A 27413-nucleotide genomic window follows, 5' to 3' on the forward strand; every position below is an offset into this window, starting at 1 on the left:
CTTTCCCTATCACATCACCTACCTAACCAGCAGGAGTTTGCGCTGTATTAGGATGGCTGCAGATGTACAGCGTGCGACGTTTGGCCGGCCCTGACGTGGATGAATAGATCTTATCTGGATCGCTCAAATTCAAATGTACATGGATGGCTGTAAAATGAGCAAGATTCACGTAGCTGAGATTGCGATATGTTAAGCAACATTCCCGCCTCCTGTACTCAGTTACATTCCATACGTTATCGAAACTACGATGTCATTCAACGTCATCATCTACATTTCTCACTAAGAGGATCACGCTTGGAATCCTGGCTAATGCAGAGATTTTCGAAATGCAAAGTCCCATCCTGTGGGTCGGTTTGCACATACAGTGCATAACAGTCTTGTTTGTACACCCCATTTAACAGATATAATGTCTTTATAATTTCTAAATAGTACATAACCAATGCACGAGACTTGGATAAGTTATTGCACAAGGTGTTGAGAATTTGATGTTAGCGATCAAAAGTCTCGGTACCTCATTTTTAAAGAATGGGAGTGAAATATGTTGTGTAGTGGCCTACTTGCTTGCAACAGTCTTGTTTGTACACGTTCACTACCTCGTATTTGCTCGGGAACACTCCTAGTTAGCTCGTGTGTATCTGTGCTGTGCTAGTGTGTATATTTCGCAGTTTGTGCACCAGGCCGTGAGTTACATAATAGGTAAAATAACAGAGTTAAGTGACGAACTAAAAAATGTAATTTTATCTCTTGGATTGCAAGGGTATTCTTTGCCTGAAATTGGACGCAAAGTAAATAAACCGCATTCCACAATACACTATGTGTTGGACAAATTCAGATATAGAGGAACCACAAATAATTTGCCAAGAAAAGCAAAAGAAAAGATACTGAACAGGAGAGACGAACGTTATATTGTGAAACAAGTAAAACAGAATCCACAATTAAGTGCACATAAGATCCGCGTAATGCTGGAAGGAAGTACGAAGAAAAAAATATCAAGTCAGACAGTTCGTAGCATATTATGGAAATATGATTATCACAGTAGACGGCCACGGAAAAGGCCGTTTGTTACTAAAACAATCGAAAAGCCAGAATGAATTTTTTGCAGAGAGTGTGAAAACAAGGATTGTACGTTCTGGAACAAAGTTATTTGGTCAGATGAGACCAAAATATCTCTATACGGTTCGAATGGAAACAGTTCTGTATGAAAACAAGTAAATACAGCCAATACATCTGCAAATATCCTAGCCACCGCAAAACATGGAGGTGGATCAATTCTGATTTGGGGGTGCATGTCGTCTTGTGGAGTGGAAAATATCGGAATCATCAATGGCATCATGGACAGATGAGGTTATTTAAACATTTTAAAGACCAATATGAAACAGAGTGCAGTAAAAATGGGGTTAGGGTCTCGCTACATCTTTCAGCAAGACAATGACCCCAAGCACACAACTAATATTTGCAAACAGTGGCTGATATAGAACTTACCAACGCAACTGCGAACTCCTGCCCAATCCCCTGAATTGAAACCCACAGAAATTTTGATGGTCGACCTAAAAATACGGGTTCATGAAAGGAAACGTCAATCATTTGAGCATTTAAGAAGTGCATTTGACGAAGGGGTAAAACCGATCCAGAAAGATGTAACAAACTGGTTCATTCCATACAGCGAAGGTGCAAGGCCGTTCTCAAGGCTAGAGGATACTCATCAGGGTATTAAATCCAAGGAAACAAGTGTTTTGAGTGAAATTTTCATTTTCTTCTGCAAGTGTACAAACAAGATTGTTGCACGATGAAACGCCCGGTTATGGTACATTGCTTGTATTTGTGTTGAATTGTAAGGTCACGTATCTGTTTCTTTATTATTTAAATTGTTTATTAATGTATCTATTACGATATGGGTAATAAAATACATCACAATAATTGTATACAAAAGTTTAACCGTTATTTCGTTGCAATAAACTGGTGTACAAACAAGACTGTTATGCACTGTAAATCTGCAGGCCATGTTGCTTATGATGGTGAGAGTAAAAAGTATCACGGTGCTATAGGCCTAATGGGTCATTATCATCGTGACGAAATATCTCTGCTGTTATTCTTGGCTTTCTAGACCGGTCATGAGAGTAGCAGTCGCGTAGACTGCAAAACGTCCTTTCCTATACCACGAAATAAGCGAGTCAGCTCCTAGATGTAACTCCATCCTTAATACGTTTCATAATAAATAGCACTCGCCAGAGGGACTAACAATTGACCGAGCGATTCATCTGCGAATTACAGGTCACGTAGCTATGAGCTTACATTCGGGAAGTGGTGGGTTCGAATCCCACCGATGGCAGTCCTACAGATAACTTTCCGTGATTTCATGTTTTCACACATGCCTTAATTGAGGCCACGACCGCTAGCCCTCTCCCATCCCTGTGTCGCCGTAAACCCCCGATGTGTTAGTGCGACGTTTAACCTCTAGCAGAAGAAAGGAAAAATTGACTAGGAATCTGTTACTTCTATAGCCTGTAGGGCGCGTAGCAGGTCGATGTTTGGATTGGCAGATGTTTCGATCGCTGATTGTTTGAAATATTCTTGCTTTACGATGTCGGTGTACTAGCCGCTCTTGTAATTAACTGGCTTTGGGAAAATTGCCTTGAAACTTTAAGCGAGATAACATCCTAGTATTTTCTGAAGTGCGGTGAGGAATGAAACCATATCAAATAAAACCAAACCAAATGAAATCCCATGGCGCTATTGCCCTGAAGGGCCGTGGCGTACCAAGCGACCACTGCTCATCCCGAAAGCCTGCGCATTACTAGATGACGAGTGGTGAGCTTGATGAATCCTTTTGGCCGTTATTCTTGGCTGTCTATATACAGCAATCCCTATCTCACTGTCAATTACTCAGTTATTCACACGCAGGCTGAGTGGGCCTCGAACCAGTCCTCAGATCAAAGTAAAAATCCGTGACCTGATCCAGAATCGAAGCCGGGGCCTGCGGGTAACAGGCAGCCTTGCTACCCGTATACCGCGGAGCAGGTGCAAGTAAGGAATTCCCAGGGGGAAGTAAAATCATTATTTGTTATTGAGGAATGAGGATCAGCAGGGTGAGAACAGAATATATGTGTATGAAGGAAGCACAAGATCTATACATGATGTATCGGTGATGTTACAAACTTTCAGGGATGATGGAGGACGGCAAATGGATCAGTTTGAGGTAAGGAACCCTATTCCGGAAACGATCGAGTCAAAAGTTAAACAAACTTCTACTCATTTAAGTCCGTTTGCCTGCACAAGTTTCACATGCTGTTCCATTTACAACAAATGTCCGAAATAGTGTCCCCCTGCATCAGTGTAGGCATGACATCGTCGCAAGAAGTTCTGTCGTACACGTTCGAATATTCCCGGTGTCGTTTGAACAGCGTCGCAGATAGCGAGAATTCTTGCCGAGAGATCCTCTTCAGTCTCGACAGGTATTTGATACACAAGGCTTTTTACATGGCCCCACAAGAAGAAATCAAGTGGGGTGAGATCAGGTGAACCAGGGGGCCGCGAAACAGGACCTCCTCTTCCTATCCACTTTGCAGGGAATGTTTGATCCAGGTGTTCACGAACCCTCAGTCCAAAGTGAGGTGAGGTGGGGCTCCATCATGTTGGAACCACATCCGTTGACGAAGTGCAAGTGGGATGTGTTCGTGGAACGTGGATAGTACGAAATTCCGACACCCCGGCGTCTGTTAAGAACGGACAGACTTTAAATAACTTGGATTATTAATAACTTTTGACTCGAATTTTTCCGGACTACGGTTGCTTATTTCAAATGATCCATTTGTCGTCCTCTTTCATCCTTGAAAGTTTGTAACATCATCAGCGATGCACTCTGTATATTAACCTGCAAGAAGAATTACCATTGGTCAGGAAGGTTTTTTTTTTTTTTTTTTTTTTTTTTTTTTTTTTTTTTTTTTTTTTGCTAGTTGCTTTACGTCGCACCGACTCGATAGGTCTTATGGCGACGATGGGACAGGAAAGGGCTAGGAGTGGGAAGGAAGCGGCCGTGGCCTTAATTAAGGTACAGCCCCAGCATTTGCCTGGTGTGAAAATGGGAAACCACGGAAAACCATTTTCAGGGCTGCCGATAGTGGGATTCGAACCTACTATCTCCCGGATGCAAGCTCACAGCCGCGCGCCTCTACGCGCACGGCCAACTCGCCCGGTGGTCAGGAAGTTTAAATGTCTGGGTTCATACGTACAAAGTGATGGAGGACTGGAGGCTGAAATTCAGCACAGGGTAAATAATAATGGATGGATGAACTGGAAGAAATTCAGGGAAGTACTGTGTGATAAGGTCATTTGCAGGATGAAAGGAAAGCTCAGCAAATCTGTGGTGAGACATGCAATGGTAGGCCCTATATAGAGCAAAAAGTTGGACGATCACAAAAGCTCAAGAGATAAAGGTGGAAGTGGCAGAAATGAGAATGTTAAAATGGATGAGTGGAGTAAGAAAGGATAGAATAAAGAAAGATTACATCAGAGGATCAGTGATAGTGAGAGCCATAGAAAAGAAGGTTCAAGAAAGTGGGCTAAGATGGTATGGGCATTTGCAGAGAAGAGGGGAGGGCTACTTGGGGAGAAGTATCGGAAATCTGGAAATTGACGGGTCAGGAAAGAGGGAAAGACCAAAAATGAGATGGAAGACAAGGTAGAAAGGGATCTAAGACAAACAGGTTTGGAAGAGGGAAGAAGCATTGGATAGACATTTATGGAAGAGAAGAATTCACCAAAGCAATGCAGACCCTACGTGGCGTGGGAAAAGGCTGACAAAAAAAGTGATGATGAAGAGGAAGATTGATTTTACGTCTCACGAACAACTGTTTGCGGTGTTCGGAGACGCTGAGGTGCCGGAATGTTGTCCCGCAGTAATTCTTTAACGTGCCAGTAAATTTACGGACACGAGGCTGACGTGTTTGAACACTTTTGAATACTACCGGACTGAGCCGGGATCGAACCCTCCAACTTGAGCGCAGACAGCCAGCGCTCTACCGCCTGAGCTACCCAGCCCGGTGGAAATTCAATGAAGATCGGCAACGAATATATGTGTGCATTAATTGTCCAAGCCAGTTGTATGTTAATTCGGGGGCGTGCAGTTGGAAATCTGATTTGATTCGGTGAAACTTCCTTACGCAGTTATTTGCCAGGGCTTCAAGTACCATAATCGGATGAAGGTAATTGAGCTTCTGCAGTCTGGTTTCTGTATTTTATACCTCCCGTAATCTTATTATTCCCATGTGAATACTGATCTATGTGTGTCTTCTCCTTAGTCCCATGTCCTGATACGGGGTCGGAGATGAGGTGAGGTGGCATGTTTCTACGACCGGATGCACTTCGTGACGCCAGCCTCAGTTGAGGTGCTAATGAAGATGAAATGAATCATGGTGAATGAAATTGGATAACGAGGTGCAAAGAATCGGCTGTCACCTATGAATAGGAACTATCCCGGCATTTACCTGGACGTGAACATGGGAAACCACAGAAAACCATTCTCAGGACAACCAACGGTTGCGTTCGATCCCACTCGCCTCCCGAATGCAGAACTTAACTCCATAGCCGTAGCGTGTACGCGTGGCCACAACGCTGGATATTTGAAAACTGATTTCTTCTTCTTCTCTTCTTAAGACGCCGTCTCAAACTGAGGTTGGCAATCCACCTAGCCAGCTCTGATATTATTTTGTATTGTACTGAGTCATTGCTTTGTGAATTTATAGGGATATCCTTGAGGATCTTGAATGCAGTGGTTTCCCGTTGCCTTCTGCATCTTAATGCCGTTGACCAAAATTTGATTCCTCCGCCTTTAGGGACAATTTCTTGCCCTCACGGCAATAGAATGCCCTAACTTATACCTGCTCATCCACTCTCAGCGAGATAGTTGACACTTGGTAGTGGGGATCTCTTTATACAGTGAGATATTCGGTCCCTGCGCAGTTTGCCTGCCCTAAAGATGGCTGACTAAGTAAGGGCAGAAGGTGTAGATAAACAACACAAACTCTGTGGCCTAGGGCTAGGAAACGCAGAACATGAAGAGTAGAGACCCCATCTGTATCATGGTTTCCATGGCTATGGTTTTTAAGCATGCAAAATGGCCGTCTTTTAGGGTAGTATGATTAGCAAAAATAATACATTGCCCTTCTGTCTGGTGTTATACATGGACTGATTGTAAAAATTCAAGATGTCGGACAAAAATATAGCAATATATGACCTTCATATCACTAATAACTGATCGTAGTCACAAGTTAACACCAATACACTGTCAGCACATGTAATCAAACCACAAATAGCTCTTAGAACCCACAACTGAGGCACAGTTCTTCTTAATAGATCGATATATTACTCAGCACATCTACGCCTGATCTTATTCAAGGCCAGCTGTAGAAAAAGAAGCACTGATGTGAATGGCTTAAATGGAAATGCAATTAAGTCATTTTAGAAAGAGACACACAACTCTAACGTAGCAGAAGCACTGTCTGTACATTCTCACGCGGCCATCGAGTGCGTTCCTTTCCATTTCTGTTGCTAAGTTTCGAAATTACGTTTACGCCCGTCCCTCCGGGATGTTTCTGTGCCGATCAAGATCACTTCTCACACTCGCTTCCTTTAGCAGTATTATGGATTGTAGGAGATCGTAGTCTCTGGTATTGAAGGTAATGAAAGAGAAAGGTAAGACGAGCCGAATTCACACAATAACGACCCCCTCTGCGGATCAGGGAAAGAGAAGTCCCCTCAGTTTTAATTATTGTGTTGATGGGGTGATAGTACCTCGGGACAATGTAAGTCCCTAGGTGTTTATGTAACGATTGATCTTCATTGGGGTAATCATATTAACGAAGTAGTTAACTCCCTTCGCTAGAACAACCTCATATTTAAATGGGTTTTACTCAAGGGCTGCTCGTACGTGGAACCTTATACCATCTGAGGTAAAGCTACTTCCTCTTCCTCACTTCCTCCGCGAAGTAAAGAAAATGTATATGTAAATATAAACCTATATATGATGTATATAACTTGTATAAATTAGAATTGCAAGAAGGATGGGTGCAAGTACAGGTGTATGTGGGCGAATGTATATGCGTGCGCGTGTGTGAGTGGTTGTGAATGAGTGTGTACACAGGGGTCTGAGTGAGAGTATAAATGGCTGGGTGTTCTTACTCTAATATTTTCAGGATAAGTCAAGATAATTATTATTCTAAGGGTACAGTGTTTGTAGTGTAAATATGTAAATTTAAAATTGTCTACATAAGTTTGTGTGTCAATATTCAGTAGAGTTTATGTACACATGTGGAGATGGAGGCACATCCGTGTATGTGGGGCTTGCCCTTTCTCAATCTACCACCCCTAAATTGTACATGTACAATTTAAGGAAAATAAATAATAATAATAATAATAATAATAATAATAATAATAATAATAATAATAATAATAATAATAATAAGAGTATGGATCCAGTGTGTGGGACCCTCACCAGGACCACATGATACGAGAAAAAAAAAATCAAAGGAAAGCAGCACGATTTGTTCTGGGTGCTTTCCGACAACGGAGTAGTGTCAACAACATTAGATTTATTCTGAAGCCTCCACCTTATCAATACATTTGTTTACATACTATCATTCACAGTACCGGTTTCGACCCTTCACGGCAGCACGTCCACGTGTAATGCCAACAGTGTCAACATCTATAATAAATACGGCCTACAACATAAAAGGAAGAAGCCTTCACGCTATCTTTCAAAATTCAAGACATCAAGTATTGTAAAACAAATTGACACTTGACAAAATTATACAACATCAAATTGAGAAGCACGTCACTAAAAACAAAACAAAAATTATTCTTAAAAACGCATTTTACTATCAACTCAGCATTAGTATATATTATGAATCTTGTACATATATATATATATATATATATATATATATATATTGACAATGCCTCGAACTGAACACTAGTCAAATACCCAATTCCTCAAAAGAGTGTCCAAGTTATTCCAAGACGCTCATACTACCAGCAGAGGAACACGGTGAAATAAACAATATAGTTATCGCAAGAATAAACATCCGAAATGTTTTAATCAATCAGCCATAAGTTTTAACGCAAAAATAGTGGACACTTCAAGAATCCTACTATCAGTGCATACATAACATTGCAAGTTCCAATTTTTACGCTGATCAAAATAACAAAAACATTTGCAAATGACATGTCTTTTTATACTACGTAATACTTTTATAATCCAAGAAAAGAGGACTTATTTTATTATTTTAATTGTATCATTTGTTTTAGATGGTCTGTTAAATTAGACAATTGTCACGACTGTACAATATTTCCCATTGTGATGCTTTTCTTTAAGAACTATATTTGTAATTGTAAGCTGAGGATGACCCTTGAAGGGTCGAAACCGGTACTGTGAATGATAGTATGTAAACAAATGTATTGATAAGGTGGAGGCTTCAGAATAAATCTTATGTTTACCGGGTGAGTTGGCCGTGCGCGTAGAGGCGCGCGGCTGTGGACTTGCATCCGGGAGATAGTAGGTTCGAATCCCACTATCGGCAGCCCTGAAGATGGTTTTCCGTGGTTTCCCATTTTCACACCAGGCAAATGCTGGGGCTGTACCTTAATTAAGGCCACGGCCGCTTCCTTCCAACTCCTAGGCCTTTCCTATCCCATCGTCGCCATAAGACCTATCTGTGTCGGTGCGACGTAAAGCCAATAGCAAAAAAAAAAAAAAAAAAAAAAAAAATCTTATGTTGTAGCTACAATCAATACGGAAATGAAACTTATAAATTATGATAAACGGAGTAGTGTTACTAAAATGTTGCAAACATTGGGCTGGGAAGACTTGGAGTAAGGAGGTGAGATGCTCGACTATGTGGTATGTTTCGAGCTGTCAATAGTGAGTTGGTGTGGAATGACAAAAGTAGAAGAATAAGCTTGAGTGGAGCTATTAAATGTAGGCAAGATCATAATATGAAGATAAAGTTGGAATTCAAGAGAAGAGTTTAGGGCAAATATTCATTAATAGGACGAGGAGTAAAGGATTGGAATAAATTATCAAGGGAAATGTTCGGTAAATTTCCAAGTTCTGTGGAAATATTTAAGAAAAAGCTAGGTAAAGAATTATAAATAAATGTAAATATAAGGTAAAAAATTGATAGGGAATCTGCCAACTGGACAACCGCAAGAGATCTCTGGAGGCACATTTGGTGTTCATCCTAGAGAATTAATTAAAACTCAGGCATATATCGCCTTTCAGAGATCCAGTTTACTCTGCCATCTAGTACTGTGAAACGGAACGTCGAAATTGACTCGCAGGCACCCCACATGACTTCAAATCAAAATGTCTGCACACAGCACGAAAGGAGATAGCTCATGCTCGCATTATTATTATTATTATTATTATTATTATTATTATTATTATTATTATTATTATTATTATTATTATTATTATTATTATTATTATTATTATTATTATTATTATTATTATTATTATTGTACCGGGTGGTACACCTCCACGCCGCTAATTCAACTACTGCGCCAGTGGAAACTCCTCTACAGGAGAAAGCCTGAACTTTAACAAACTGAATGAACTCAACGGTTTTTCAGAAGATGTCACTACTGTAAATTTGGTAATTTTGAAGTGTTCTGAACTGTGTCTATTTTGATTTGTGTTTGTTTGCTCCGTATCAAGAAGTTTGGACATTCTCTAACAGATGTCTCTACCAAAACTTTGATAACGCACTCTGGCGTAAAGGAATGAACTTTCTTGAAGAAATTTAGCTTTCATAAGTTTTGTTTTTACTAAATTTTGTCCTGTGGTTTGGGGGTTGGCAACAGTTATCCTTCTTTCCGCCTGTTTTGAATTTAACCAATAACTATTTTTGTAATTCATTTCTGACCAATAGTGTCTTTCCTTCTCGCTGTTGATGTGGAACTTTTAGCGACCCAATGAAATTGAGGGGGTGTGTCGACTCATTCTTGAAAAGTGTCGAATTCTCCACGAGGGTATAAAAACTGCTGATTTTCTTGTCTCGGTGCCACTTCAGTAACATCTTTCGCAGCGTGTGAATATGTAGCAGGGGGCGGGAAGCGCCTCTTTCTCCAAGCAGCAGTTCATCTACAAGGTAATGGCCTGTTAACATCTTCATTTCTTGCTTGCTCAGCAGTTTAACTCTCGGGGAGGGTTCGAAACCTTTAGTATGTAACCTACCCTTTTAAAATGTAAATTCTTTTCTGTCTATCTACAAATTACAAATCGGTAAAGCGGGGATAGAGAGTGCTTCACCCTCTCGAACTCCCCTTCATTTTGAATTTGAGGTGACTATGTTTTCTTAACCGTTTTTTTCTCTTCCTTCTTAATGTCTTAAACTTATTTGCCGACTAGTCACCTCCATAGATTGGGATTAGCCCCTGTATCATCGGCCTAGCGCCACATAGGTTTTTAGACAAAACTTGGTGTAGGAGTGCAAGTTATCGCTTCCATTCTATTTTGCATTATGGGCCAGTAACTTAACCTGATGTTTTGTTTTCTTCATGTGAAGGCCCTGTAGGTTGGGTACAAGATACCCCTGTTTCACTGTATGTGTGCCTGGAGGGCAGTTAGGAGTGAAGTTGGTTGTGGCCTTTGATAGGCTTGTAAAATTGAGAGCAGGACTGCTCTTTCCTAATTTGATCTCTGCGTGCCTCTAGGAGGCTTAACATTGTAATTAGGGGCAAGTGCTCCTTGGAATGAAGGGGTTTTCTGCCCTTTGGTTGTGAGCTGAGAGCTCAAGGAATGTTAAAGGGGGCTCGAAGCCCCAAAACTTGTAACGACTGTAATCTATAATTTCTTAATTTGTTGATTTGCTACTTGGTACCTGTTACACTTTTGTTATTTGTTGTCATTTGTTGATTTTGAAAAGAAAATATAACCTTTGTTAAAGTTTTAAATTAACTTTAATTTGGTAGTTGAGACCTATTCCAACCCGCACCTTCTTTCACCTCTGCTGTTCCACAGATACCTCGGAACAATTATTATTATTATTATTATTATTATTATTATTATTATTATTGTCGTCGGGCTGAGTGGCTCAGACGGTTTAGGAGCTGGCCGGCAGGTTCGATCCTCACTGTCCGGTGGTATTAGAAGGTGCTCAAATACGTCAGCCTCGTGTCGGTAGATGTACTGGCACGTAAAAAAACTCCTGCTGGACCAAATTCTGGGTCCCGCCGCCGACAGTCCTGAAAATGGTTATCCGTGGTTTGCCATTTCCACACGAAACAAATGCTGGAGCTGTGCCATAGTTATGGCCACAGCAGCTGCCTTCCTAGTTCTTGCCCTTTTCCATCCTTGCGTCGTCGAAAATATTTGGTTAGTTTCTGCGGCGTTAAAGTCCTTGTTAAAAAAATGTTAAAATTGGAAAAATTGTTCATCAAAGGGAGGTGTCCGTTAAAGAGAGGGTTTGAAAAATACTGCTGATGATAAAGTAGTTAATAAATATCATTGTGAGTACGGATGTGAGAATAATAATAATAATAATAATAATAATAATAATAATAATAATAATAATAATAATAATGTTATTGGCATTACGTCCCACTGACTACTTTTACGGTTTTCGGAGACGCCGAGGTGTTGGAATTAAGTCCCGCAGGAGATCAATTACGTGCCATTAAATCTACCGACACGAGGCTGACGTATTTGAGCACCTTCAAATACCACCGGACTGAGCCAGGATCGAACCTGCCAAGTTGAGTTCAGAAGACCAGCGCTTAACAGTCTGAGCCACTCAGCCCGGCATTTGAAAAATAAAGCGGTTGCCGGTAAAGGTGCCATGCCATGTCTTGGACACGCCGTCATTTGGCTGGCGGGCAGTGATATTACGTGTCTAAAGCTCCATTTACTTGATGGCATTGACTGCTATACCAGTTGGACAGTAGTGAATGGCGTCCAGCGAGTGGAAACTCAGACTGTCTATATTCTATTACATGGTACCAGCGAAAGCCAGGACTGTCGGAAGATGAGCGAGATGGCGTCCAGCCCAGCCTTGTCAAAATGTCCAAAGAGAGGAGAGCTTTAATTTTAAAGGCAATGAGCTCTTTTACTTTTGTGCTGTGTGATGACTTATTGGAATTGTTGATCGAGAGAGAGAAGGGCAAGCTATATAGATACGAGATTGGATCCGTAAAATAATCTCTGAGAGCCTCTGCAAGTATTGCGAGAGAGCTGTATTTTCAAGATATTAGGAATACCAAACTGTGATGAGGTTACACCAGCTCAATTTGAGGAACAGTTGCGTTTAACGACGCAAGTTATTACATATTCCGAAATCATACTGTGATGCGGGAGGCACTGTCAGTAACAGTCAAGTTAGAGACTGCACTGGCTGTTCGAGCTTCAGGAACTAATTTTGGAATGTTTTCAGTGCTTTTCGCACCTCCAAATCCTCCATGAAAAAGTCCTCAGCCTGTTTCCAGTCATACGACCAGATCGGGAGTGAAATGAATGAAACCCCCATGTAGCGGCGAGGATAGTAATTGTGCCTGTCTCACTCATCTGGGCAATGATTAACGGCTGACAGATGAAATGAAATGTTATTGGAGAGTGTCGCTGAAATGAAAGATGACGAGGAAAACCGGAGTACCCGGAGAAAATCTTGTCCCGTCTCTGCTTTATCAAGCACATATCTCACATGGAGTGACCTGGATTTGGACCACCGAACCTAGCTGTGAGAGGCAGGCGCGCTGCCACCTGAGTCATGGAGACTTCCAAATCCTCCATATCAAATATATTTCTTAGGGGAGTTTACACGAAGCCAGTCACTGGCGAGGGTTTTGGGATCAGTGGTTGGGGAAGGCTAATTCCCAGTCAATGGAAACATGTTTGATTTCACTGACTTGACCAGCCTGCTGGCTCACTGGCGTGTCCAGCGACTGGCATCCTCAACTAGCACGCCGACTCTCGTCGTGTAAATTAATCTAGGCCTGTGTGTGAGGAGAGTGGAAACGAGGGGAATTACACCCTGAGAGAGAGGGTGTGAGCAGTAGAATTGGTTAAGTTCTCCCAGTGAACGTAAGCGAGCGGTAGGTATACGAAACTACCTACCCTTTCATTGTTTGCATTCCGAGTCATGTTCACGTTAGAACAATTGAAAAGTGTTTGCATGAGGCTGTGGCAAAGAAAGAAATAGAGAAAGGTACATATTTTATGACAATGACTAGATAGAAAACTGCATAATAACCATTAAAGGTATACAGGCTGAAGTAAAAAAAAAAAGAATGGAATTCTACAGAGAAGAGCAAGGAAAGTTGGAAAAGGATCGGAGAGCTAAGTGGACGTCAGTAAAAGGGTTCACATGCTTTTTGAAGCAGCTAAACAACAAGAATTCTTTTTTAAAATAAAACGTTAAAAGTAGGTCCGTCACCATTCGTTGTCCAGGACGGCGTTTAGTCTTGTGGGGAGAGTTGAAACCAGGAATCGGCATATTTGAGGCATCCTCCTAAGTCCTTCTCGGAGAGGTTCTTCACGCTACAGGTCGCTACAGTTTTCGGGAACAAGGATGATGATGATGATATGCATTTCATCTGCGGACTAATCGCACGAATACTAGATTGAGTGCATTTCTCCGGGGCTCTTACATAATCTCATGATATACCGGAGGAGACCTCGACAAGCTGCCTATCCTGCCGTACCAATTCAACCCTCAAAGGACTATGCTGATGCAACCGCTTCTATATGTGGTGGCTACGTGTTGAGGGTCGTATTGGGGTCGTCGGGGAACCAAAGGATCGTGTGCCCAACTTCATTGGAGGAAAACATCATCTTCATTTGAGCAAATTACAATGTTCCAAGGCTGATTTTGATAACGGTATTTGGAAGGTAAGAGAATGCGATGCATGCCTCCCGATCTTCGGCGGGCAATGCTTCTCCCTTTTAACAACTCAGCAAAAGTGTATCTCGGCAGCATTGAGACCGTGCGATCACATATAGTCGCCACGTCCATTGGTTCTCCAGCCTGCTGCCTTTGAGTTGCAGCGGAACACTAAATTGTGTCCCTCGGTACCCTTAAAACCTATTAGCAGTGCGTGCCTGAGTTTCTAGTAGCACGTTGTTGCCAAGCAGGCCCTAGACTGCTCACTTCCCGCGTATTTATTTTCAAAATATTCTATCATACACTTCGACGAAGTTAACATAAAACGCTAAAAAAAAGGAGGGAACCAAAACACGCGTGAACTGCTTTGGATACTAAGATTGTGGACGAGAAAAAATATTTGGCAACAATGCTTGTTTGGAAGAAATCAACCTGCATGACCTCGAGTTTGAAGGATGGGTATGGCTTCGTTTTAAATACCTTCCGCTCACTCTGATGCCGGCAGGGGATCCAGTGGACGTATTGAATATGCGGGGAGATCCGTGTTGCTTTTTAGAGAGCTTGGCGGGAGGAAGAGATTATATGCGCAGCTCATCGGCTAATTTCCAGGTTGGAGGCTTGGGTTTTGTATTCAAGCCATTCTCTCCTTTTTCTTGGAATCGGAAAATACAGTATTCTACACACGGTTGTCATCTACCGACAGCATCGGCTATGTCAGGAATAGGACTGGAGGTCCCGTGGCTACGATCACAATATCAAGTCATATAGATCCATAAACTAGTAGTAGTAGTAACATGCGTCATGGGCCCTTTTTCATTTATCTTTAGAGCATGTTTTCGCAGAGTTAGGCCGTATCGAGCATTTAGTGTGCAATGGCGCTTTCCCAGCAAGTGTGACTGGCGTCTTCAGAGTGAAACTGCAGACTAGGAAATTTCGAGTAACATCATAGTTATCGCCGCATCTTCCGAAGTTGTTACGATGTTACTGTCACCCAGATTTCATATAAAATTCTAACCTGAAGATGTCAGTCGCACTTTTTGGCGAAACGTCAGTAAAGGTTTCGCACGAACCAGCAAATTGAAGATTACTTAAGTGGCCATGAAAGCCAAGAAGATTCCCTCCCATCGGTTGCCGTAAATTGTAATAGACGTTGGAGTGCCGGAAGTTTGCCATGAGAAACTTTTCTTTAACGTGTGAGTAAATCTGTAGACACGACCTCTCACTTTTAAGCATTCTTAAATACAAACTAGTCGGCCCCGTGGTGTAGAGGTAGCGTGTCTGTCTCTTACCTGGAGGTCCCGGGTTTGATTCCCAACCAAGTCAAGAATATTTCTGTGGATCTGAGGGCTATTTTGGGGTTCACTCAACCTACGTGATTACAATTGAGCTATCTTACGCTGAGGTAGCGGCTCCGGGGTAGAAAGCCAAGAATAACGGCCGAGAAGATCCGTCGTGCCAACCACACGACACCTCGTAATCTGCAGGTTTTCGGGCTGACCAGTGATCGCTTAGTAGGCCAAGGCCGTTTGGGGCTGTTGCACTGGGGGGTTTGGTTTGACAAATATCAGCCGACTATGCAACCTTCAAGACGAGCGCCCAAGTTCATTATTAAGTCGGCAGAGGTTGGTTCGTGAGGCAACACACATTCAGCACAAAAATTAGGGGAACAGGTGTTTGACACAATATAAAATTGTATTTCATGGATTGGGAACCGCTGCATTTATCGATGCATGCAATTTTGCATACCGTAAGAGGATTCCAGAGTTCTCGTGGCAAATCCCAGTGACCTCACTGAGTGTGGTTTTCTCATCTTAGGAAGATCACTTTTCCCAGTAGCATGTCGAGCAGGTACATACTGACATCGTTGTTCCTTAGAGCGAACAACATCCATTTGTGGAATGTGAAAGCTATTTGTGACTTTAAAACCACACATTATTTCCTTATAGCCAACACAGAGATCAAAATATGTAAACAGCCAGGCCTATTTATAGGCCGTCTCACACGAGGTTAATCCAGCTTGCCATAGAAAATTTGGAAAGGAAATCTCCAGATATTCTTTTTTTGACAATTTGCTTTACGTCGCACCGACACTGATAGGTGGTATGGCGATGATGGGATAGGAAAATGATGGTACAGCCCCCAGCATTTGCCTGGTGTGACAATGGGAAACTACGGAAAACCATGTTCAGGGCTGCCGACAGTGGAATTCGAACTCATTATCACCCGAATGCAAGCTGATAGCTACGTGACTCAAACCGCGCAGCCGCTTGCTCGTTATTTTTAATTTGGTGTTGTACGCCAAAGAATGTAAAAAAAAATTCATTTATGTTTGGTATTCTCCTTCAAAATGGATGTAAAAATTGCAATTTCTCCTGGTATTATCATAAGGTAGTATTTCTGAATTATATCTAATGGATATGTCAGTAGTGGACAACTCAGTGGTGTAGAATCAGCCTGTCTACCTCGTGCCCGAAGACACCTGACTCGATTCCCCGGTTCGTCAAATTGCGCTGGAACGAGATTTACTCAGTCATGTGAGCCCAACTACGAAGCTGTATACCGGGCGAGTTAACTGTGCGGTTACGGGCGCGCGGCTATGAGCTTGCATCCGGGAGATAGCCGGCAGCCCTGAAGATGGTTTTCCGTGGTTTCCCACTTTCACACCAGGCAAATGCTGGGCCTGTACCTTAAGGCCACGGCCGCTTCATTCCAACTCCTAGGCTTTTCCTATCCCATCGTCGCCATAAGACCTATATGTGTCGGTGCGACTTAAAGCCACTAGCAAAGAAAAGAAGCTGTATGATATGATAGGCAGCGAACCCGGTCAAGAAAGTAAAATTTCACGGCTGGGGAAGTCTTTAACTCCATTGCCTGGGCAGCAGTCATTCTGGCAGTTCGAGAGCTTAGTGGACTGTATGCGGCACGAGGTTGGTTTCAGATCATGAGTTCGTATTCAGAATGTTATCTATTCGGCCCCCTACAAGCCTTCGAAGTGTGTAATAGGAAGTTAGGGATATCCTGTATTTTATTGTACCTCTTCTGTTTGGCAAGGCAAGACTGCTGTTTCGACCTTCAGAACGGCTATTTTCGTTGGACATCATTATGTTAGTTTCCTCTGAAATTATTTTTACTAACAACAAAGTCCATAACTTCAAGTATCAGAGCAACTTTTAAAATCCTTGCCCCCATATATTCATTACCATACTTTGCAATACGGGTTCATTCCTTTTTCACTCTAACTCAAGCTCCGAAACCCGCATTTTAGGTGTTTAACATCGCCGTAACACAGGTTTTCGGCGATGCTGGAATAGGGAGGGTATAGTTTGGATATTGACTTCGTGTGAAAATAGGAAACACGGAAAACCATCTGCAGGGCTTTCAATAGTCGGGGACCCGCACCCGCTGCTTTCTGAATACAAGCTTATAGCTTCACTCAATTTTTAGTACCGCTTAGCCAACTCGCTCGTTGCAGATTATTATTTCTTCTTCTTTCCTGGTCCTTATCCCAACTATCTAGGATCAACAGTAATGTGTATTAAGCCCAGTTTTACGGTCGGCCAGCGCCTCAACCGTCTGAGCCACTCAGCCCGGTATTTGAAAAATAAAGCGGTTGCCGGTAAAGGTGCCATGCCATGTCTTCGACACGCCGTCATTTGGCTGGCGGGCAGTGATATTACGGGTCTAAAGCTTCATTTACTTGATGGCATTGACTGCTATACCAGTTGGACAGTAGTGAATGGCATCCGGCTAGTGGAAACTCAGACTGTCTATCTTCTGTTACATGGTACCAGCGATAGCAAGGACTGTCGGAAGATGAGCGAGATGGCGTCCAGCCCAGTCTTGTCAAAATGTCCAAAGAGAGGAGAGCTTTAATTTTATAGGCAATGAACTCTTGCTTTTGTGCTGTGTGATGACTTATTGGAATTGTTGATCGAGAGAGAGAAGGGCAAGCTATATAGATACGAGATTGGATCCGTAAAATAATCTCTGAGAGCCTCTGCAAGTATTGCAAGAGAGCTGTATTTTCAAGATATTAGGAATACCAAACTGTGATGAGGTTACACCAGCTCAATTTGAGGAACAGTTGCGTTTAACGACACAAGTTATTACATATTCCGAAATCATACTGTGATGCGGGAGGCACTGTCAGTAACAGTCAAGTTAGAGACTGCACTGGCTGTTCGAGCTTCAGGAACTAATTTTGGAATGTTTTCAGTGCTTTTCGCACCTCCAAATCCTCCATGAAAAAGTCCTCAGCCTGTTTCCAGTCATACGACCGGATCGGGAGTGAAATGAATGAAACCCCCATGTAGCGGCGAGGATAGTAATTGTGCCTGTCTCACTCCTCTGGGCAATGGTTAACGGCTGACAGATGAAATTAAATGTTATTGGAGAGTGTCGCTGAAATGAAAGATGACAGGGAAAACCGGAGTACCCGGAGAAAATCTTGTCCCGTCTCTGCTTTATCAAGCCCATATTTCACATAGTGACCGGAATTTGAACCACTGAACCTAGCTGTGAGAGACAGGCGCGCTGCCACCTGAGTCATGGAGACATCCAAATCCTCCATATCAAATATATTTCTTAGGGGAGTTTACACGAAGCCAGTCACTGGCGAGGGCTTTGGGATCAGTGGTTGGGAAATCACGGAAAACCACTTTGAGGATGGCTGAGGTGGGAATCGAACACTCCTCTACCTCCCGAGGCTGAGTGGACCTCGATCCAGCCTTCGTGCCTTTTTTCAAATTTCGTGGCAGAGCCGGGAATCGAACCCGGGTCCTGGGGGGTGGCAGCTAATCACGCTAAACACAACACCACAGAGGCAGATTATTATTATTATTATTATTATTATTATTATTATTATTATTATTAACACATACATCGCAATTGGGAAAAACCTGGTGGCAATGATCACTTGCAGTAGTGTGATAATACAGTAAAGTTTAAACATAATTACCCAGCAGCAGCAACAACAACAACAACAACAACAACTATAACAAGAGTACAACAAGCAATTCCATGGAAAGGAAATATTGCAAGAAATACTATTAGTGGAACATTCTAAATCCAGCATTATTATATAGGCCTAGAAATTCACACGTCGTAAGTATTTCCAGTGCTACACTACGGCTTATAATACCATGGGTTGAGCTTACTACTAGCTTAACATTACAAGTGATAATAAAGTATAATATTGTGAAAGTGGTTTATTTGGACTCTTTATAATGCGTCAGGCCCCATGATTTAAGCTTTGAACCCCCACCTTACTGTAACACTCGCTTGTCAGCTTCCTATGTGCTGTATGTGCTTGACATATTACAGTGACGTTTTGTTAGTAACGTATGTCCTCAAAGGATGTGAGATACAATTTTTTCTTTACAATTACGTCATCTGTTATGTTCTGATGTGTGGCATGGAGATCAAGAAGTAGATAGCGTTGGCCAAACAAGCGAAAGCAATTTGCTAACAAGTAAGCACATGGAATATTCTAGTCAGAGTGTGTTACACGACGTTCCTTTTCTGCAGCGTACTGCTGTATGATTGGGAATCCTGAACATTAGCTAAACAGGACAGGAACTGGCTCAAAGCTTCCGAAATGTGGGTGATAAGAGTGCTGAGGATTAGACGGACGGAAAAAAGAACCAATTAAATTGTCCTGCACCAAATCCAAAGGTCAAAAAATTAATCTCCGTACAGGCCATGATGGCCTTTCGTAGGGTGGAAGGTAAAGGCTTCCACTATCCATAACCTCGGCACTTGATGGGGTCGAGTGTTTAGCCCTACGCCTGGCCGCCTTTGTCCCCAGGAGTTAACCTGGTACTCATTTTTTTGTAGGCTGAGTGAACCTCAGGGCCATGTCCACCCCTAAAAAAGGGAATTGAGCCAACGGCACGTGGTGATCCCAAGCGGTCACCCATCTAAATACTGATCACGCCCAGTGTTACTTAACTGCGGTGATCGGACGAGAACCGATGTGTTCAACATGGTATGGCTGTTTTCGCCAAATTAAAGGCAAGAGATACCTACTCACGAGGACGAGAAAGAGGACCGCCAAATTCTATCGGTATATTATATACAAAATAACACATCAAATTGTTGCTAGTTAAGGCGTTCATGGTCACAGTTCCAATAATCACAGCTATAAAAACTAGCTTTTGGTTATTAGGCTGTGTGTGTGTGTGTGTGTGTGTGTGTGTGTGTGTGTGTGTGTGTGTGTGTGTGTGTGTGTGTGTGTGTGTGTGTGTGTGTGTGTGTGTGTGTGTGTGTGTGTGTGTGTGTGTGTGTGTGTGTGTGTGTGTGTGTGTGTGTGTGTGTGTGTGTGTGTGTCTCAGCGTTTCGCCCGTAGCATGTCATTGGGCTCATCACTTGGACTGGCACGCCTTTCCAAGACGCTGCCTAGGAGTGGCAACCGACTGAGCAAGTTGCCGCGTCGTTTGGGTCAAGTAGCTATCACCTTGCATTCAGGAGGCAGTGGATTCGAAACCCACTGTCTGGATTCCAGTTTTCACACCAGGCAAATGCTGGAGTTGTGCCTTAATTAAGGCCATTATCGCTTCCTTCCCACTCCTAGCCCTTTCCTATCCCATCGTCGCCATAAGATCAATCAGTGTCGGTGTGACGTAGAGCAGATGGTAGATAGGAGTGGCAACGTGTGTGCACAGCCCCGCCTAGTTAGCAAATAATGGTTGCTGTTGGGGAAATGCCTCTCCATTATTTAAAATAAAACCAAAGTATTACTTACCAAATTTTACGCCGGGTTGAGTTAATTAGACGGTTGATCCCAATTAGGCAGGTTCTATCGTGGCTCAGTCCGGTGGTATTTGAAGGTGCTCAAATACATCAGTGTCGCGTGAGTAGATTTACCGGCACGTAAAGAATCTCCTGCGGGGCTAAATTCCGGTATCTCGGCGTCTCCGAGAACCATAAATGTGGTTAGTGGGACGTAGAAACAATAACATCACTATTACTAATCTTTACGTGAGTAAAGTAACGAGATATCACCTCATTTCACTAGTACACCTCTACAATGGCGTCTAGACAAACTATGCCAGCTGGTAGTGGAGCTGTTGGGTATTCCAACCAAATTTCGGGTGATAACTCAACGTACATTTTTGTACTCGATTTAAAGTGATCATCCGCCTAAAATTAATATTTAAATTTATAACTTATTAACCAGCTTTTATTATATTACCCAAAGAGGATTAATTGAGGAGAGAGAAATTAGTAAACATAGGAATATATCAGTCTTCTAACCGATGTGTCCGCTTATAGTGCATAGTTTCAAATCCTAGAATCTCGCCAGCACAGTGGATATAAACTGTAAATTATAGAGATGCGATATGAAAGCAAAGAAGAGGCGTCTCTGCGTAGACCACGAAGCCCTCCGCTTGAGTGAAAGGTACTTCCACTATTCATATCCTCGACACTAAGTGAGGTACCTGGACACGTCTGTCCCCTGATTAGGCATTTCTGATGTAGGCTGTGTGAACACCAGGGCGTTGTGCCCCTCCAGAAGTGAAACTCTTGTTTTTAAATTGTATATCTTGACAAGGAATCTAACCCACGTCGTTCCGGGTATATCGAGCTCATACCACCTCGGTTAGTCACCCCCCTCCCCCACTCTTGAAATACTTCAAAATAGAGGAGTCGGCATTACGCTATGGAAACAACCTGTGAATGGCCCTAAATTTTACACACAGCAATTCGACAGATCTACACAGGTTTGAATTCGGGTAAATGTAGAAAGAATGCCAGAAATAAGTTACTCGCATCTGCTATCGCAGGCGTGGTGTGAAGGACGACTGCCTACAGGCAGACAGCGGATGACATGGCAGGACAATGTGAGAGGTGCATTGACGAGATAGGGCTGCCTTCATATGCTCGGGATAGGAGGAGGATATAGCATACTTTTGTCAAACCTTGTAACTCTTTTTGAATACTAATAAGTAATAATAAAATATCATACAGAAAATTATATAAATAAATAAAATTACTCAAAAACTGAATAAAATACTTGAAGTAAATTAAATTAATAAACATAATTAATCGAAATGTCCGTAGTATGGGCGTCAGAGTTAACCAGAATGTATCCCTCGAATTTAGATAGAGCAACATAATTCTTTATATCCCAGGTGTGTACATAATGCTGCGTACTGGTACATCTGCTTCAGGCCTTACCTAACCTTCTGAAAACGACCAAATAGGTAGGAACTGCGCCTAGGTTCATCAATAACTCCACTGATTCTAAAATATCTAACTATATTCTTAATAAAATCCGTGCATGAGCACCTCATCAACACACCAAAATACACTTATAATACACAAACAAAAGAATGCTGGAAGACTCCATATTTACAACAACAACAATGAAAACAGTGCGAAAACGAAAGCGAGAACTAAGCCACCATTTGTAGTTAGTTCGTTGAACAATGTACATATATGTATATAAGAACCCTGCACTGTCTCTGTATCAACACGACTTGCCGATTCTCATAATCGGCAGTTATAACATCACACAGATACTGTACCTCGTAATACTGTGTTCACAGGCTTTAACACTTGTTGTAGAGATATATACATTTAAGCAACACACCTTGTCGATCCTGAACATAAGTTATGGAAAGTCTGAGATAGCTTTCACCAACATATAATGCCAGGCCGCCACAAGTGCTACAATACTTAATGCGTAAGCACTCCACAATTTGTCGATCAGCCACTTTCCACGAACATAACAAGACTACGTTCCACAAACGTTTGAATTCCAGTCCATTGTAGCAGTGTCACTCGAATACCGTATATCCAGTTTCACTCCCGTGTGTGTTAGCACTACTTTCCTCCCGTACAATGTGTCAGCACTCCTTCTTTCCCGTACTGTGTGTCATTCCCGCCGGTTGATCAACCTTTATAGATATCAGCATTCCCCTTCCTCTCACATGATACGTCTGGATTGATCCTCGCCAGCCAATCATGGTAGATCCTCTTGTCAAGACCACGCCGTGAACTCCTTCTTGGTCCCAAGACATAAACAAACTCTCTGGGGTGTTTCACATGAGTCATAGAACTTTCCTAGTACAACAACAAGCTCATCTCATCAGACTGGGATATATATATGACTCCTGCAAAGTTTCCAAGTTCTAATATAGCAATGTTTTCCCAGCCGTATGGTCAAAACAAATTACTCATACTACATATATGGAGACCTCCCAGCTTACAAATATTAATGACAAAATATACAATTGAAATGCAGATAATAATAATAATAATAATAATAATAATAAAATCGAATACTGACAATAATATCTCTTACTTCTACATAAAGTACGAGGATGTGATATATGTACTATCACAACCTCGACACTTGGTGATACAGTGATGAGGAGAAATGAACCATTCGAACTTAACTAATTCGGAGTCCTTTCTCCATGGACAGTGCTTCAATCAATCAATCAATCAATCAATCAATCAATCAATCAATCACTACTGATCTGCATTTAGGGCAGTCGCCCAGGTGGCAGATTCCCTATCTGTTGTTTTCCTAGCCTTTCTTAAATTATTACAAAGAAATTGGAAATTTATTGAACATCTTCCTTGGTAAGTTATTCCAATCCCTAACTCCCCTAATGCCCCAATTTGTCCTCTTGAATTCCAACATAATCCTTGAGAGCGAAATATGTCTAGCCGAGCTGGAGGAAGAAATGTATAACTGCCTGGTTCACCCCACGGCGCAACAGCACCGAAGGGCCTTGGCGTACCAAGCGATCGCTGCTGAGCCCGAAGTTTTGCGGAGTACGAGGTGTCCTGTAGTCGGCACGACGAATCCTCTCGGTCGTTATTCTGAGCTTTCTAGCCCGGGGCCCCTAGCTCACCGTCAGATAGATCCTCAGTTGTAATCACGTAGGTTGAGGGGACCTCGAACCAGCCCTCAGATCCAGGTAAAAATTCATGACCTGGCCGGGAATCGAACCTGGGGCCTCCGTCTAAGACGAAGGCACGCTACCCCTATATCAGGGTGCTGGCTTGGTTCACCCCATGCCTCTGTTTATCTTGATATGATTTACGTAGAATATAATGGCAGCTTATGTATTACTCGTAATTGTTAGCTGAACATCGTTCATCATCATTAACATCAGTCTGCATTGCTGCTCACAGCGAATGTAGTAATCACGAGCAGAGATCGTAACAGTCTTGGAATATCGCCACACACCTTAGCTCTGAGAATACAGAACTTTCCACAAGGCAGTGTCTTACCTGGCAACATGTCAACGTGTGTCCGAGAACCGATCATGGTAATCTGAAACTAGGTTACGTGAGAAGGAATGCCTATTGAGGAGTTGTAAATGTCACTGGCAAGGGAACTCAGGAGGAAATTCTATCTGTGGATCATACATGTTCTTAAGAAGTGGCTTGTTAAGTCACACTACAGCAGTAGCAGTAGATATAGAAACGCCCGATAGCTTCCGAAGATGGTCACAGCGTGGTGTATTTATCTGCTGCTTAGCGAGCGAGTTGGCCGTGCGGTTAGGGTCGAGCAGTTGTGAGCTTGCATTCGGGAAATAGTGGGTTCGAAACCCACTGTTGGAAGCCCTGATGCCAGGCTGAGTGGCTCAGACGGTTGAAGTGCTGGCTTTCTGACCCCAACTTGGCAGGTTCGATCGTAGCTCAGTCCGCTGGTACTTGAAGGTGCTCAAATACGTCAGCCTCGTATTGGTAGATTTACTAGCACGTAAAAGAACTCTTACGGGACTAAATTCCGACACCTCGGCGTCTCCGAAAACCATAAAAGTAAAACAAATAGCATTATTATTATTATTATTATTATTATTATTATTATTATTATTATTATTATTATTATTATTATTATTCCCTGAAGATGGTTTTCTGAGGTGTACCATTTTCGCACCAGGCAAATGTTGGACCTGTACCTTATTTAAGGCCACGGCCGCTTTCTTCCCACTCTAGCCCTTTCCTATCTCATCGTCGCCATAAGATCTGTTTGTGTCGGTGCTATGTAAAGCAAAATTGTTGTTGTGTTGTATCTTGTGCTCTGAGATTTATTTATTTATTTATTTATTTATTTATTTATTTATTTATTTATTTATTTATTTATTTATTTATTTATTTATCTATCTATCTAATCCGTTTACAGTCCAGGGTTTGATTTTCCCTCGGACTCAGCGAGGGGTCCCACCTCTACCGACTCAAGGGCAGTGTCCTGGAATGTGAGGCATTTGGTCGGGGATACAGCTAGGGATAAGAACCATTACTTCACACGGGCGGTCTCAACTGCTATGCTGAACAGAGGCCTTGTGGGAGATCGGAAAGGATAGGCAGGTAGGAGGGAAGGAAGCGACCATGACATTTAATTATGTATCATCCGGGTATTTGTCTGGAGAAGGAGTGGAAAACCACAGAAAACCACTTCGAGGATGGCTGAGACGGGAATCGATCCCCCTCTACTCAGTTGACATCCCAAGGCTGAGTGAACCCCATTCCAGCCCTCGTACCACTTTCCAGATTTCGTGACAGCGCCGGGCATCGAACCTGCCCCTCCGGGGGTGGTGGCTAATCACAGTATCCACTAAACCACAGAGGCGGACTCTATGGTACTCCAGTACGTATTCTTTCTTTCGGGCCGGGCTGAGTGGCTCAGACGGTTAAGGCGCTGGCCTTCTAGCCCCAACTTGGCAGGTTCGATCCTGCCTCAGTCCGGTGGTATTTGAAGGTGCTCAAATACGACAGCCTCGTGTCGGTAGATTTACTGGCACGTAAAAGAACTCCTGCGGGACTAAATTCCGGCACCTCGGTGTCTCCGAAGACCTTAAAAAGTAGTTAGTGGGACGTAAAACAAATAACATTATTATTATTATTCTTTCTTTCGACTTTACGTTGGAGAAAATACAGGTTAAAAAGGAAGTTAGTTTGACATGGGCACCAACTTAAAGATCTTAGGTGGGGGGGGGGGAATGCAGACAAGCCTCGAGCCTATCCTCTTTCTCTAACTGAACAAAGTTTTCGCTTTCGTTATGACGTACACTGGCGTGTATCTTCTTCTTCTTTTTCTTCTTGCGCTTATTGCTCACCTTGTGGGGTCATGGGTGCGAACTGTGTCGCACGTGTGGATTTGGCCCCGTTTTACGGCCGGATGCCCTTTCCGACGCCACCTTATATGAATGGATGTACTTACTATTGCTGTGGTGGTTTATAATGTGATGTGTATAATGACGATCGCAGACACCCTGCTCTCGAGCTAGCGCGGCTACTGTTCCCGGCCCTTTGAACCGAACGCCACCACGCTGAGCATTAGGCCAAGAAGCCAGACCATAGCTGATATTTAATATTTGCGATATGTTTTTCTTATTTTATGGGTCAGTTTGTTTGTGGTAGGATGTTTTCCCGTGTTTTATTAAGAGAAAGTACGTAATTTCAATACATCTTTGCTAAAGTGAGCAAATCCCCAAGGGTTCACAACTACGAGGTCATTGTTTCCAGTTGTACCAGCATCCTCACCCTCATAATTCCTTTCTTACTTCCTTTCTCGCTTCCCAAACAGACGATTTTCGGTTTGCGAGACCTAGAGACTGCCTTCTGGCGGGGTGTAGCGTTTACAGTGCACTATGTCTTCTAATGTGGGCTACAATAAATTTGTTACTCTTATTGACCTGTCTCAGCGTCATCCTTGGCTTTGACAATATGAAAGTGACAGAGGTATGAGCGGTGCTAGTGATACCATTCCTTATGCAGCCAGTCCCTGTTATGATTGGTATGAAAATATCTCTCAAAGGATTGGTTAGTGCATGCATTTCAGGAGGCTTAAGAGACTGATATGTAATAGCAACATCTGGCTCGGTAAGGAAAGCAGTGAGAAACTACCTCATCCTCATTTCCCTTATATGCCTCTTCAGTGACGCCTAGGCTATGTATGACAGTTGATGGCGGAGCTGTGGAGGATTAAACCAGCCTTAGGTCTGAATACCCGAAGAAAAAAGAAAAGACTTAGAGTGTTCTTTATTTTCACGCCTTTCTCCCATAACTTCATTCAGAGGGTCGGAGACCTCCCTTTGCCTTCTTCTGATTACAGTTAAGAAATATATGAACAACAGTAACTTGTTGCACTTCCTCTAAAAACAACAATGGCCACCACAACAATAATGTCAAGACACCTTCCTTTCCAGAAAAGGATACGGGAGTTTTGCCTGGCACGACAGACGACTTAGCTTCAGCACAAATATTTGACACTGTATTCACACTTCCTACGTCACAATCTTGTCTGTCAATTCTTGTGACCTCGAAAAGTTTATTATTTATTTTTCTTCGTTAGCGGGAAGTTTTCTAAGAACGAATATATTTTAAAAATTATATCACCGCCTCCGATGATGATGATGATGATGATGATAATGATGAACCTCGAGTTTGCATACCAGTAGCATGGGATTCATTAGAACTGCCACGACTAACTATAAGTAACTGTGAAACAGTACTCGGCCGGGCTTAGTGGCTCAGGCGGTTGAGGCGCTGGCCTTCTGACCCCAACTTGGCAGTTCAATC

At 42.6% G+C, this 27413-nt stretch overlaps 1 protein-coding gene and 1 pseudogene across 2 annotated transcripts in view; one reads left to right on the forward strand and one right to left on the reverse strand.

Annotated features, from left to right (window-relative positions):
* The window catches only part of Galphao (G protein alpha o subunit), a 1276387-nt gene that overhangs the window by 146004 nt on the left and 1102970 nt on the right, over positions 1 to 27413 (forward strand). The gene's annotated exons all lie outside the window — the stretch shown is intronic.
* Positions 19750 to 19868, reverse strand: LOC136865000 (5S ribosomal RNA; annotated as a pseudogene).

Source organism: Anabrus simplex, chromosome 2 (genome assembly GCF_040414725.1).
Source record: "Anabrus simplex isolate iqAnaSimp1 chromosome 2, ASM4041472v1, whole genome shotgun sequence".
In the NCBI taxonomy this organism is placed as follows: Eukaryota; Metazoa; Arthropoda; class Insecta; order Orthoptera; family Tettigoniidae; genus Anabrus; species Anabrus simplex.